Source organism: Notolepis coatsorum, assembly GCF_963971535.1.
Source record: "Notolepis coatsorum genome assembly, chromosome: 17".
Taxonomy (NCBI): Eukaryota; Metazoa; Chordata; class Actinopteri; order Aulopiformes; family Paralepididae; genus Notolepis; species Notolepis coatsorum.
Window position 1 is genome coordinate 76,632,388 of NC_140181.1, and position 12,892 is coordinate 76,645,279.

Sequence of the window (12,892 nt, forward strand, 5' to 3'; positions counted from 1 at the left end):
GTACATATCTCTTATACTCTTACTAGTTACTATATCTATATCTGTACATATCTCTTACCTATACTCTTACTAGTTACTATATCTATATCTGTACATATCTCTTACCTACTCTTACTAGTTACTATATCTATATCTGTACATATCTCTTACCTACTCTTACTAGTTACTATATCTATATCTGTACATATCTCTTACCTACTCTTACTAGTTACTATATCTATATCTGTACATATCCCTTACCTACTCTTACTAGTTACTATATCTATATCTGTACATATCTCTTACCTACTCTTACTAGTTACTATATCTATATCTGTACATATCTCTTACCTACTCTTACTAGTTACTATATCTATATCTGTACATATCTCTTACCTACTCTTACTAGTTACTATATCTATATCTGTACATATCTCTTACCTACTCTTACTAGTTACTATATCTATATCTGTACATATCCCTTACCTACTCTTACTAGTTACTATATCTATATCTGTACATATCTCTTACCTACTCTTACTAGTTACTATATCTATATCTGTACATATCTCTTACCTACTCTTACTAGTTACTATATCTATATCTGTACATATCCCTTACCTACTCTTACTAGTTACTATATCTGTACATATCTCTTATACTCTTACTAGTTACTATATCTATATCTGTACATATCTCTTACCTACTCTTACTAGTTACTATATCTATATCTGTACATATCTCTTACCTACTCTTACTAGTTACTATATCTATATCTGTACATATCCCTTACCTACTCTTACTAGTTACTATATCTATATCTGTACATATCCCTATACTCTTACTAGTTACTATATCTATATCTGTACATATCTCTTACCTACTCTTACTAGTTACTATATCTATATCTGTACATATCTCTTACCTACTCTTACTAGTTACTATATCTGTACATATCTCTTATACTCTTACTAGTTACTATATCTATATCTGTACATATCTCTTACCTACTCTTACTAGTTACTATATCTGTACATATCTCTTATACTCTTACTAGTTACTATATCTATATCTGTACATATCTCTTACCTACTCTTACTAGTTACTATATCTATATCTGTACATATCCCTTACCTACTCTTACTAGTTACTATATCTATATCTGTACATATATCTTACCTACTCTTACTAGTTACTATATCTATATCTGTACATATCTCTTACCTACTCTTACTAGTTACTATATCTATATCTGTACATATATCTTACCTACTCTTACTAGTTACTATATCTATATCTGTACATATCCCTTACCTACTCTTACTAGTTACTATATCTATATCTGTACATATCTCTTACCTACTCTTACTAGTTACTATATCTATATCTGTACATATATCTTACTAGTTACTATATCTATATCTGTACATATCTCTTACCTACTCTTACTAGTTACTATATCTATATCTGTACATATCTCTTACCTACTCTTACTAGTTACTATATCTGTACATATCTCTTATACTCTTACTAGTTACTATATCTATATCTGTACATATCTCTTACCTACTCTTACTAGTTACTATATCTGTACATATCTCTTATACTCTTACTAGTTACTATATCTATATCTGTACATATCTCTTACCTACTCTTACTAGTTACTATATCTATATCTGTACATATCCCTTACCTACTCTTACTAGTTACTATATCTATATCTGTACATATCTCTTACCTACTCTTACTAGTTACTATATCTATATCTGTACATATCCCTTACCTACTCTTACTAGTTACTATATCTATATCTGTACATATCTCTTACCTACTCTTACTAGTTACTATATCTATATCTGTACATATCTCTTACCTACTCTTACTAGTTACTATATCTATATCTGTACATATCCCTTACCTACTCTTACTAGTTACTATATCTGTACATATCTCTTATACTCTTACTAGTTACTATATCTATATCTGTACATATCTCTTACCTACTCTTACTAGTTACTATATCTATATCTGTACATATCTCTTACCTACTCTTACTAGTTACTATATCTATATCTGTACATATCCCTTACCTACTCTTACTAGTTACTATATCTATATCTGTACATATCCCTATACTCTTACTAGTTACTATATCTATATCTGTACATATCTCTTACCTACTCTTACTAGTTACTATATCTATATCTGTACATATCTCTTACCTACTCTTACTAGTTACTATATCTGTACATATCTCTTATACTCTTACTAGTTACTATATCTATATCTGTACATATCTCTTACCTACTCTTACTAGTTACTATATCTGTACATATCTCTTATACTCTTACTAGTTACTATATCTATATCTGTACATATCTCTTACCTACTCTTACTAGTTACTATATCTATATCTGTACATATCCCTTACCTACTCTTACTAGTTACTATATCTATATCTGTACATATATCTTACCTACTCTTACTAGTTACTATATCTATATCTGTACATATCTCTTACCTACTCTTACTAGTTACTATATCTATATCTGTACATATATCTTACCTACTCTTACTAGTTACTATATCTATATCTGTACATATCCCTTACCTACTCTTACTAGTTACTATATCTATATCTGTACATATCTCTTACCTACTCTTACTAGTTACTATATCTATATCTGTACATATATCTTACTAGTTACTATATCTATATCTGTACATATCTCTTACCTACTCTTACTAGTTACTATATCTATATCTGTACATATCTCTTACCTACTCTTACTAGTTACTATATCTGTACATATCTCTTATACTCTTACTAGTTACTATATCTATATCTGTACATATCTCTTACCTACTCTTACTAGTTACTATATCTGTACATATCTCTTATACTCTTACTAGTTACTATATCTATATCTGTACATATCTCTTACCTACTCTTACTAGTTACTATATCTATATCTGTACATATCCCTTACCTACTCTTACTAGTTACTATATCTATATCTGTACATATCTCTTACCTACTCTTACTAGTTACTATATCTATATCTGTACATATCTCTTACCTACTCTTACTAGTTACTATATCTATATCTGTACATATCTCTTACTAGTTACTATATCTATATCTGTACATATCCTACTACTCTTACTAGTTACTATATCTATATCTGTACATATCTCTTACCTACTCTTACTAGTTACTATATCTATATCTGTACATATCTCTTACCTACTCTTACTAGTTACTATATCTATATCTGTACATATCTCTTACCTACTCTTACTAGTTACTATATCTATATCTGTACATATCTCTTACCTACTCTTACTAGTTACTATATCTATATCTGTACATATCTCTTACCTACTCTTACTAGTTACTATATCTATATCTGTACATATCTCTTACCTACTCTTACTAGTTACTATATCTATATCTGTACATATCTCTTACCTACTCTTACTAGTTACTATATCTATATCTGTACATATCTCTTACCTACTCTTACTAGTTACTATATCTATATCTGTACATATCTCTTACCTACTCTTACTAGTTACTATATCTATATCTGTACATATCTCTTACCTACTCTTACTAGTTACTATATCTGTACATATCTCTTATACTCTTACTAGTTACTATATCTATATCTGTACATATCTCTTACCTACTCTTACTAGTTACTATATCTATATCTGTACATATCTCTTACCTACTCTTACTAGTTACTATATCTATATCTGTACATATCTCTTACCTACTCTTACTAGTTACTATATCTATATCTGTACATATCTCTTACCTACTCTTACTAGTTACTATATCTATATCTGTACATATCTCTTACCTACTCTTACTAGTTACTATATCTATATCTGTACATATCTCTTACCTACTCTTACTAGTTACTATATCTATATCTGTACATATCCTTACCTACTCTTACTAGTTACTATATCTGTACATATCTCTTACCTACTCTTACTAGTTACTATATCTATATCTGTACATATCTCTTACCTACTCTTACTAGTTACTATATCTATATCTGTACATATCTCTTACCTACTCTTACTAGTTACTATATCTGTACATATCTCTTACCTACTCTTACTAGTTACTATATCTATATCTGTACATATCTCTTACCTACTCTTACTAGTTACTATATCTGTACATATCTCTTACCTACTCTTACTAGTTACTATATCTATATCTGTACATATCTCTTACCTACTCTTACTAGTTACTATATATCTATATCTGTACATATCTCTTACCTACTCTTACTAGTTACTATATCTATATCTGTACATATCCCTTACCTACTCTTACTAGTTACTATATCTGTACATATCTCTTATACTCTTACTAGTTACTATATCTATATCTGTACATATCTCTTACCTACTCTTACTAGTTACTATATCTATATCTGTACATATCTCTTACCTACTCTTACTAGTTACTATATCTGTACATATCTCTTACTACTCTTACTAGTTACTATATCTATATCTGTACATATCTCTTACCTACTCTTACTAGTTACTATATCTGTACATATCTCTTATACTCTTACTAGTTACTATATCTATATCTGTACATATCTCTTACCTACTCTTACTAGTTACTATATCTATATCTGTACATATCCCTTACCTACTCTTACTAGTTACTATATCTATATCTGTACATATATCTTACCTACTCTTACTAGTTACTATATCTATATCTGTACATATCTCTTACCTACTCTTACTAGTTACTATATCTATATCTGTACATATATCTTACCTACTCTTACTAGTTACTATATCTATATCTGTACATATCCCTTACCTACTCTTACTAGTTACTATATCTATATCTGTACATATCTCTTACCTACTCTTACTAGTTTACTATATCTATATCTGTACATATATCTTACTAGTTACTATTATCTATATCTGTACATATCTCTTACCTACTCTTTACTAGTTACTATATCTATATCTGTACATATCTCTTACCTACTCTTACTAGTTACTATATCTGTACATATCTCTTATACTCTTACTAGTTACTATATCTATATCTGTACATATCTCTTACCTACTCTTACTAGTTACTATAATCTGTACATATCTCTTATACTCTTACTAGTTACTATATCTATATCTGTACATATCTCTTACCTACTCTTACTAGTTACTATATCTATATCTGTACATATCCCTTACCTACTCTTACTAGTTACTATATCTATATCTGTACATATCTCTTACCTACTCTTACTAGTTACTATATCTATATCTGTACATATCTCTTACCTACTCTTACTAGTTACTATATATATATCTGTACATATCTCTTACTAGTTACTATATCTATATCTGTACATATCCCTATACTCTTACTAGTTACTATATCTATATCTGTACATATCTCTTACCTACTCTTACTAGTTACTATATCTATATCTGTACATATCTCTTACCTACTCTTACTAGTTACTATATCTATATCTGTACATATCTCTTACCTACTCTTACTAGTTTACTATATCTATATCTGTACATATCCCTTACCTACTCTTACTAGTTACTATATCTATATCTGTACATATCTCTTACCTACTCTTACTAGTTACTATATCTATATCTGTACATATCTCTTACCTACTCTTACTAGTTACTATATCTATATCTGTACATATCTCTTACCTACTCTTACTAGTTACTATATCTATATCTGTACATATCTCTTACCTACTCTTACTAGTTACTATATCTATATCTGTACATATCTCTTACCTACTCTTACTAGTTACTATATCTATATCTGTACATATCCCTTACCTACTCTTACTAGTTACTATATCTGTACATATCTCTTATACTCTTACTAGTTACTATATCTATATCTGTACATATCTCTTACCTACTCTTACTAGTTACTATATCTATATCTGTACATATCTCTTACCTACTCTTACTAGTTACTATATCTATATCTGTACATATCTCTTACCTACTCTTACTAGTTACTATATCTATATCTCTGTACATATCTCTTACCTACTCTTACTAGTTACTATATCTATATCTGTACATATCTCTTACCTACTCTTACTAGTTAACTATATCTATATCTGTACATATCTCTTACCTACTCTTACTAGTTACTATATCTATATCTGTACATATCCCTTACCTACTCTTACTAGTTACTATATCTGTACATATCTCTTATACTCTTACTAGTTACTATATCTATATCTGTACATATCTCTTACCTACTCTTACTAGTTACTATATCTATATCTGTACATATCTCTTACCTACTCTTACTAGTTACTATATCTATATCTGTACATATCTCTTACCTACTCTTACTAGTTACTATATCTATATCTGTACATATCTCTTACCTACTCTTACTAGTTACTATATCTGTACATATCTCTTACCTACTCTTACTAGTTACTATATCTATATCTGTACATATCTCTTACCTACTCTTACTAGTTACTATATCTATATCTGTACATATCTCTTACCTACTCTTACTAGTTACTATATCTATATCTGTACATATCCCTTACCTACTCTTACTAGTTACTATATCTATATCTGTACATATCTCTTACCTACTCTTACTAGTTACTATATCTATATCTGTACATATCTCTTACCTACTCTTACTAGTTACTATATCTATATCTGTACATATCCTCTACCTACTCTTACTAGTTACTATATCTATATCTGTACATATCCCTTACCTACTCTTACTAGTTACTATATCTATATCTGTACATATCTCTTACCTACTCTTACTAGTTACTATATCTGTACATATCTCTTATACTCTTACTAGTTACTATATCTATATCTGTACATATCTCTTACCTATACTCTTACTAGTTACTATATCTATATCTGTACATATCTCTTACCCTACTCTTACTAGTTACTATATCTATATCTGTACATATCCCTTACCTACTCTTACTAGTTACTATATACTATATCTGTACATATATCTTACCTACTCTTACTAGTTACTATATCTATATCTGTACATATCTCTTACCTACTCTTACTAGTTACTATATCTATATCTGTACATATCCCTTACCTACTCTTACTAGTTACTATATCTATATCTGTACATATATCTTACCTACTCTTACTAGTTACTATATCTATATCTGTACATATCTCTTACCTACTCTTACTAGTTACTATATCTATATCTGTACATATCCCTTACCTACTCTTACTAGTTACTATATCTGTACATATCTCGTATACTCTTACTAGTTACTATATCTATATCTGTACATAATCTTCTTACCTACTCTTACTAGTTACTATATCTAGTCTATATCTGTACATATCTCTTACCTACTCTTACTAGTTACTATATCTATATCTGTACATATCTCTTACCTACGTCTTACTAGTTACTATATCTGTACATATCTCTTACCTACCTCTTACTAGTTACTGTATCTTATATCTGTACATATCTCTTACCTACTCTTACTAGTTTACTATATCTATATCTGTACATATCTCTTACCTACTCTTACTAGTTACTATATCTATATCTGTACATATCCCTTACCTACTCTTACTAGTTACTATATCTATATCTGTACATATCTCTTACCTACTCTTACTAGTTACTATATCTATATCTGTACATATGCCCTTACCTACTCTTACTAGTTACTATATCTGTACATATCTCTTATACTCTTACTAGTTACTATATCTATATCTGTACATATCTCTCTACCTACTCTTACTAGTTACTATATCTATATCTGTACATATCCCTTACCTACTCTTACTAGTTACTATATATATATCTGTACATATATCTTACCTACTCTTACTAGTTACTATATCTATATCTGTACATATCTCTTACCTACTCTTACTAGTTACTATATCTATAGTCTGTACATATCCCTTACCTACTCTTACTAGTTACTATATCTATATCTGTACATATATCTTACCTACTCTTACTAGTTACTATATCTATATCTGTACATATCTCTTACCTACTCTTACTAGTTACTATATCTATATCTGTACATATCCCTTACCTACTCTTACTAGGTTACTATATCTGTACATATCTCGTATACTCTTACTAGTTACTATATCTATATCTGTACATATCTCTTACCTACTCTTACTAGTTACTATATCTATATCTGTACATATCTCTTACCTACTCTTACTAGTTACTATATCTATATCTGTACATATCTCTTACCTACTCTTACTAGTTACTATATCTGTACATATCTCTTACCTACTCTTACTAGTTACTATATCTATATCTGTACATATCTCTTACCTACTCTTACTAGTTACTATATCTATATCTGTACATATCTCTTACCTACTCTTACTAGTTACTATATCTATATCTGTACATATCTCTTACTAGTTACTATATCTATATCTGTACATATCCCTATACTCTTACTAATTACTATATCTATATCTGTACATATCTCTTACCTACTCTTACTAGTTACTATATCTATATCTGTACATATCTCTTACCTACTCTTACTAGTTACTATATCTATATCGTGTACATATCTCTTACCTACTCTTACTAGTTTACTATATCTATATCTGTACATATCCCTTACCTACTCTTACTAGTTACTATATCTATATCTGTACATATCTCTTACCTACTCTTACTAGTTTCTATATCTATATCTGTACATATCTCTTACCTACTCTTACTAGTTACTATATCTATATCTGTACATATCGCTTACCTACTCTTACTAGTTACTATATCTATATCTGTACATATCTCTTTACCTACTCTTACTAGTTACTATATCTATATCTGTACATATCCCTTACCTACTCTTACTAGTTACTATATCTGTACATATCTCTTATACTCTTACTAGTTACTATTATCTATATCTGTACATATCCCTTACCTACTCTTACTAGTTACTATATCTATATCTGTACATATATCTTACCTACTCTTACTAGTTACTCATATCTATATCTGTACATATCTCTTACCTACTCTTACTAGTTACTATATCTATATCTGTACATATCTCTTACCTACTCTTACTAGTTACTATATCTATATCTGTACATATATCTTACCTACTCTTACTAGTTACTATATCTATATCTGTACATACTCTCTTACCTACTCTTACTAGTTACTATATCTATATCTGTACATACTCTCTTACCTTACCTCTTACTAGTTACTATATCTATATCTGTACATATCCCTTACCTACTCTTACTAGTTACTATATCTATATCTGTACATATATCTTACCTACTCTTACTAGTTACACTGCTGGCCAGTAGGACTTACTACCATAGTGTCTTTATACCTGTATCACTGTACATATTAATACTATATCTATATCTGTACATATCCCTTACCTACTCTTACTAGTTACACTGCTGGCCAGTATGACTTACTACCATAGTGTCTTTATACCTGTATCACTGTACATATTAATACTATATCTATATCTGTACATATCTCTTACCTACTCTTATTAGTTACGCTGCTGGCCAGTATGACTTACTACCATAGTGTCTTTATACCTGTATCACTGTATATATTAATACTACAACTCTGTACATCTGATTAGCACTATTACTCACTAGTACTAATCTATATTTGATACCCAGTATTAATCACCTGTACATTGTATATTGCTGTTGCACTTTACTGTTACATTTGCAACTCTGGTTGGGATGGCAAGCTTCTTTTCATTGTGTTGTGCTCTCGCTCTCCGAATCAATGTTGAGACAGGTCACTTTGAGAATATCTTTTTTTTTTATTTATTTATTTTTTTTACAAATGTGTCTCCATTAATGACATATTCTGTTCTGTTTTCGTATGTATGATGTATTTAAAGAAACAGGAAACCGGTTTGTAGTAGAATCATGAATAGCAGGGCTGAGTCTGGTTCTAAATGCAGCGGGGCTGTTTGAAGAGGCAGAAGGTATATTCAGGAGGATTCTCCGTGGGATGGAATACATTGATGAGATTTGAGATGTTCTCCACGTCTCTCAGGGTGAGCTGCTGCGCTGGAACACTGCTCCAGAGGAAGAACAGCTCGCCTGTGAACCCAGGCTTTTCTCAAAATCAACTTCCAAAGATTTAGAGTGGAAACGACCTTTACCCCTGCTGGCCTGAGGTCAGATCCTACCAGCAACCTTCTCTCCTGTGTCTCCTCTACTCTGTCTCCCTCCTGACCTGGGGTCAGATCCTACCAGAACCTTCCCTCCTGTGTCTCCCTCTACTCTGTCTCCCTGCTATATATATAATACACCATACATGTAATAATAATGAGCAGGTAGGTGGTGTAAACACTAACATACACATGGTATTTGTATATAGATGCGTTTTGTCAGAAACACAGCAATCGATAATGAACGTAAGGAGTGTAGATCTCTTGATCTTTCGCCGATAGGAAATGTAAATATATTACTGTAACGGTGTGGATTTGAACCTGGGACCATAGGATCCACAGGCGGCCGCACTAACCAGCTGAGCTAAAGGGTCAGACCTGTTAGCAGGTGCTGGTTGACTGTAGTTTACACTAACCAGCTGAGCTAAAGGGTCAGACCCGTTAGCAGGTGCTGGTTGACTGTAGTTTACACTAACCAGCTGAGCTAAAGGGTCAGACCTGTTAGCAGGTGCTGGTTGACTGTAGTTTACACTAACCAGCTGAGCTAAAGGGTCAGACCTGTTAGCAGGTGCTGGTTGACTGTAGTTTACACTAACCAGCTGAGCTAAAGGGTCAGACCCGTTAGCAGGTGCTGGTTGACTGTAGTTTACACTAACCAGCTGAGCTAAAGGGTCAGACCCGTTAGCAGGTGCTGGTTGACTGTAGTGGACAAGCTGGTCGAGCTGGGTCTGAGCTCCGCTCTGAGCGCCTGGATACTGGACTTTCTGAGCGAAAGACCCCAGGCGGTCAGGGTGGGGGGTCAGACCTCCAACACCATCACTCTAAGCATCAGGTCCCCCCAGGGCTGTGTTCTGAGCCCCCTGCTGTACTCACTATACACACACGACTGTGTGGCCAAGTTCAGCTCCAACTCCATAGTGAAGTCTCGCCGACGACACAGTGGTGGTGGGGCCTGATCTCTGACAACGGTGAGAAAGCCTACCGGGAGGAGGTTGAGGTACTGGAACGCTGGTGCCAGGACAACAGCCTGCTCCTGAACATTGGTAAAACCAAGGAGCTGATCGTGGATTTTAGGAGAACACAGCAGGGGACACACACACCACTGAGGATAAACGGGGCTACCGTGGACAGGGTGAGCAGCTTTAAGTACCTGGGGGTCCACATCTCAGAGGACCTGACATGGACAACACACATAGACTCAGTCGTAAAAAAAAGGCGAAGCAGCGCCTCTACCACCTGAGACAGTTAAGGAAGTTCAGAGTATCGGGAAAGATACTCCAGTCCTTCTACTCAGGAGCTGTAGAGAGCATCTTGACTGGAAACATCACTGCCTGGTATGGGAACAGCACGGCACAGGACAAGAAGGCCCTACAGAGAGTGGTGCGCTCAGCTGAGCGTACTACAGGTATTGCCCTACCACCCCTGCAGGTTCTATACAACAAGAGTAGCAAATCCAGAGCCTGCAGAATAGAGAAAGACCCTCACCACCCCAACAACACCCTGTTCAAGCTGCTGAGGTCAGGCAAACGCCTGCGAACACCAGCAACTAGGACAGAGAGACTTCGGCTCAGCTTCTTCCCCCCAGGCCATCAGAGCCCTGAACACTGAACTCTCCACACACAAGCACACATGAGCACACACACGACACACACACTGTACACGCTCACACACTAAGCAGTCACTTTAGCATGAACACACACACACACACACACACATTCTGCACACGCCCCACACTCAACGGTCACCTTACACAATGAAAAGGTCACTTTAAAAAAAAAAAGTGGTTCTTGTATAGTAAACAGAAGGATATAGCAAGCTAGCATAAAGACACATAGTATAACTGTAGATTGTATACCATAGCATTGTATAGTAGTGTACATAAGACCTATCCACTATCGCAGGACCTTAGCATGTCTTACCATGCTCTTGTAAACTTTATGTACATATACCTGTTATTATTATTACTTGTATTATTGCATTGTATTATTGCACATTGTATTATTGCACAAATGTCCTATTCTCATTCCTGTCTTATTACTTGTATTATTGCACATCGTTGCGGGCAAGACCCCCCGCATTTCACTGTATGCTTGTATGCTGTGACAAATAAAACTCTTGACTTGACTTGACTTGAGCTAAAGGGTCTGACCTGTTAGCAGGTGCTGGTTGATTGCAACCAACTCATTTGTAGTTTACATTACTGACAATAAGTACATGTATTACTTATAGCTACTGTTAGGGATGGGCGTGAGTAATCGATTACTAGCGGCTATGAGAAAACTGGATGTTAAATTATAATAATTTTTATGAAAAACAAATATATAATAATACTTTTTTCTTTTTTTTTTGGCATATTTGTTTCACATGTATGTGTAAGAGTATAACTGTTTGTTGGTTTCATTAAATATATATATATAATGAACAAAATAAAGTTTTAATAAAAAAAATATATATTATATATTTATATTATCTCCTCTCCTCTCCTCTCCTCTCCCTCTCCTCTCCTCTCCTCTCTCCTCCTCTCCTCTCCTCTCCTCTCTCCTCTCCTCTCCTCTCCTCTCCTCTCCTCTCCTCTCCTCTCCTCTCCTCTCCTCTCCTCTCCTCTCCTCTCCTCTCCTCTCCTCTCCTCTCCTCTCTCCTCCTCTCCTCTCCTCTCCTCTCCTCTCTCCTCTCCTCTC

The 12,892-nt window shown here is 33.2% G+C and overlaps 1 protein-coding gene across 1 annotated transcript in view; it reads right to left on the bottom strand.

The window, feature by feature from the left end:
• The window catches only part of bsna (bassoon presynaptic cytomatrix protein a), a gene marked incomplete at both ends in the record, with an annotated part of 167,530 nt that overhangs the window by 153,684 nt on the left and 954 nt on the right, over positions 1-12,892 (bottom strand).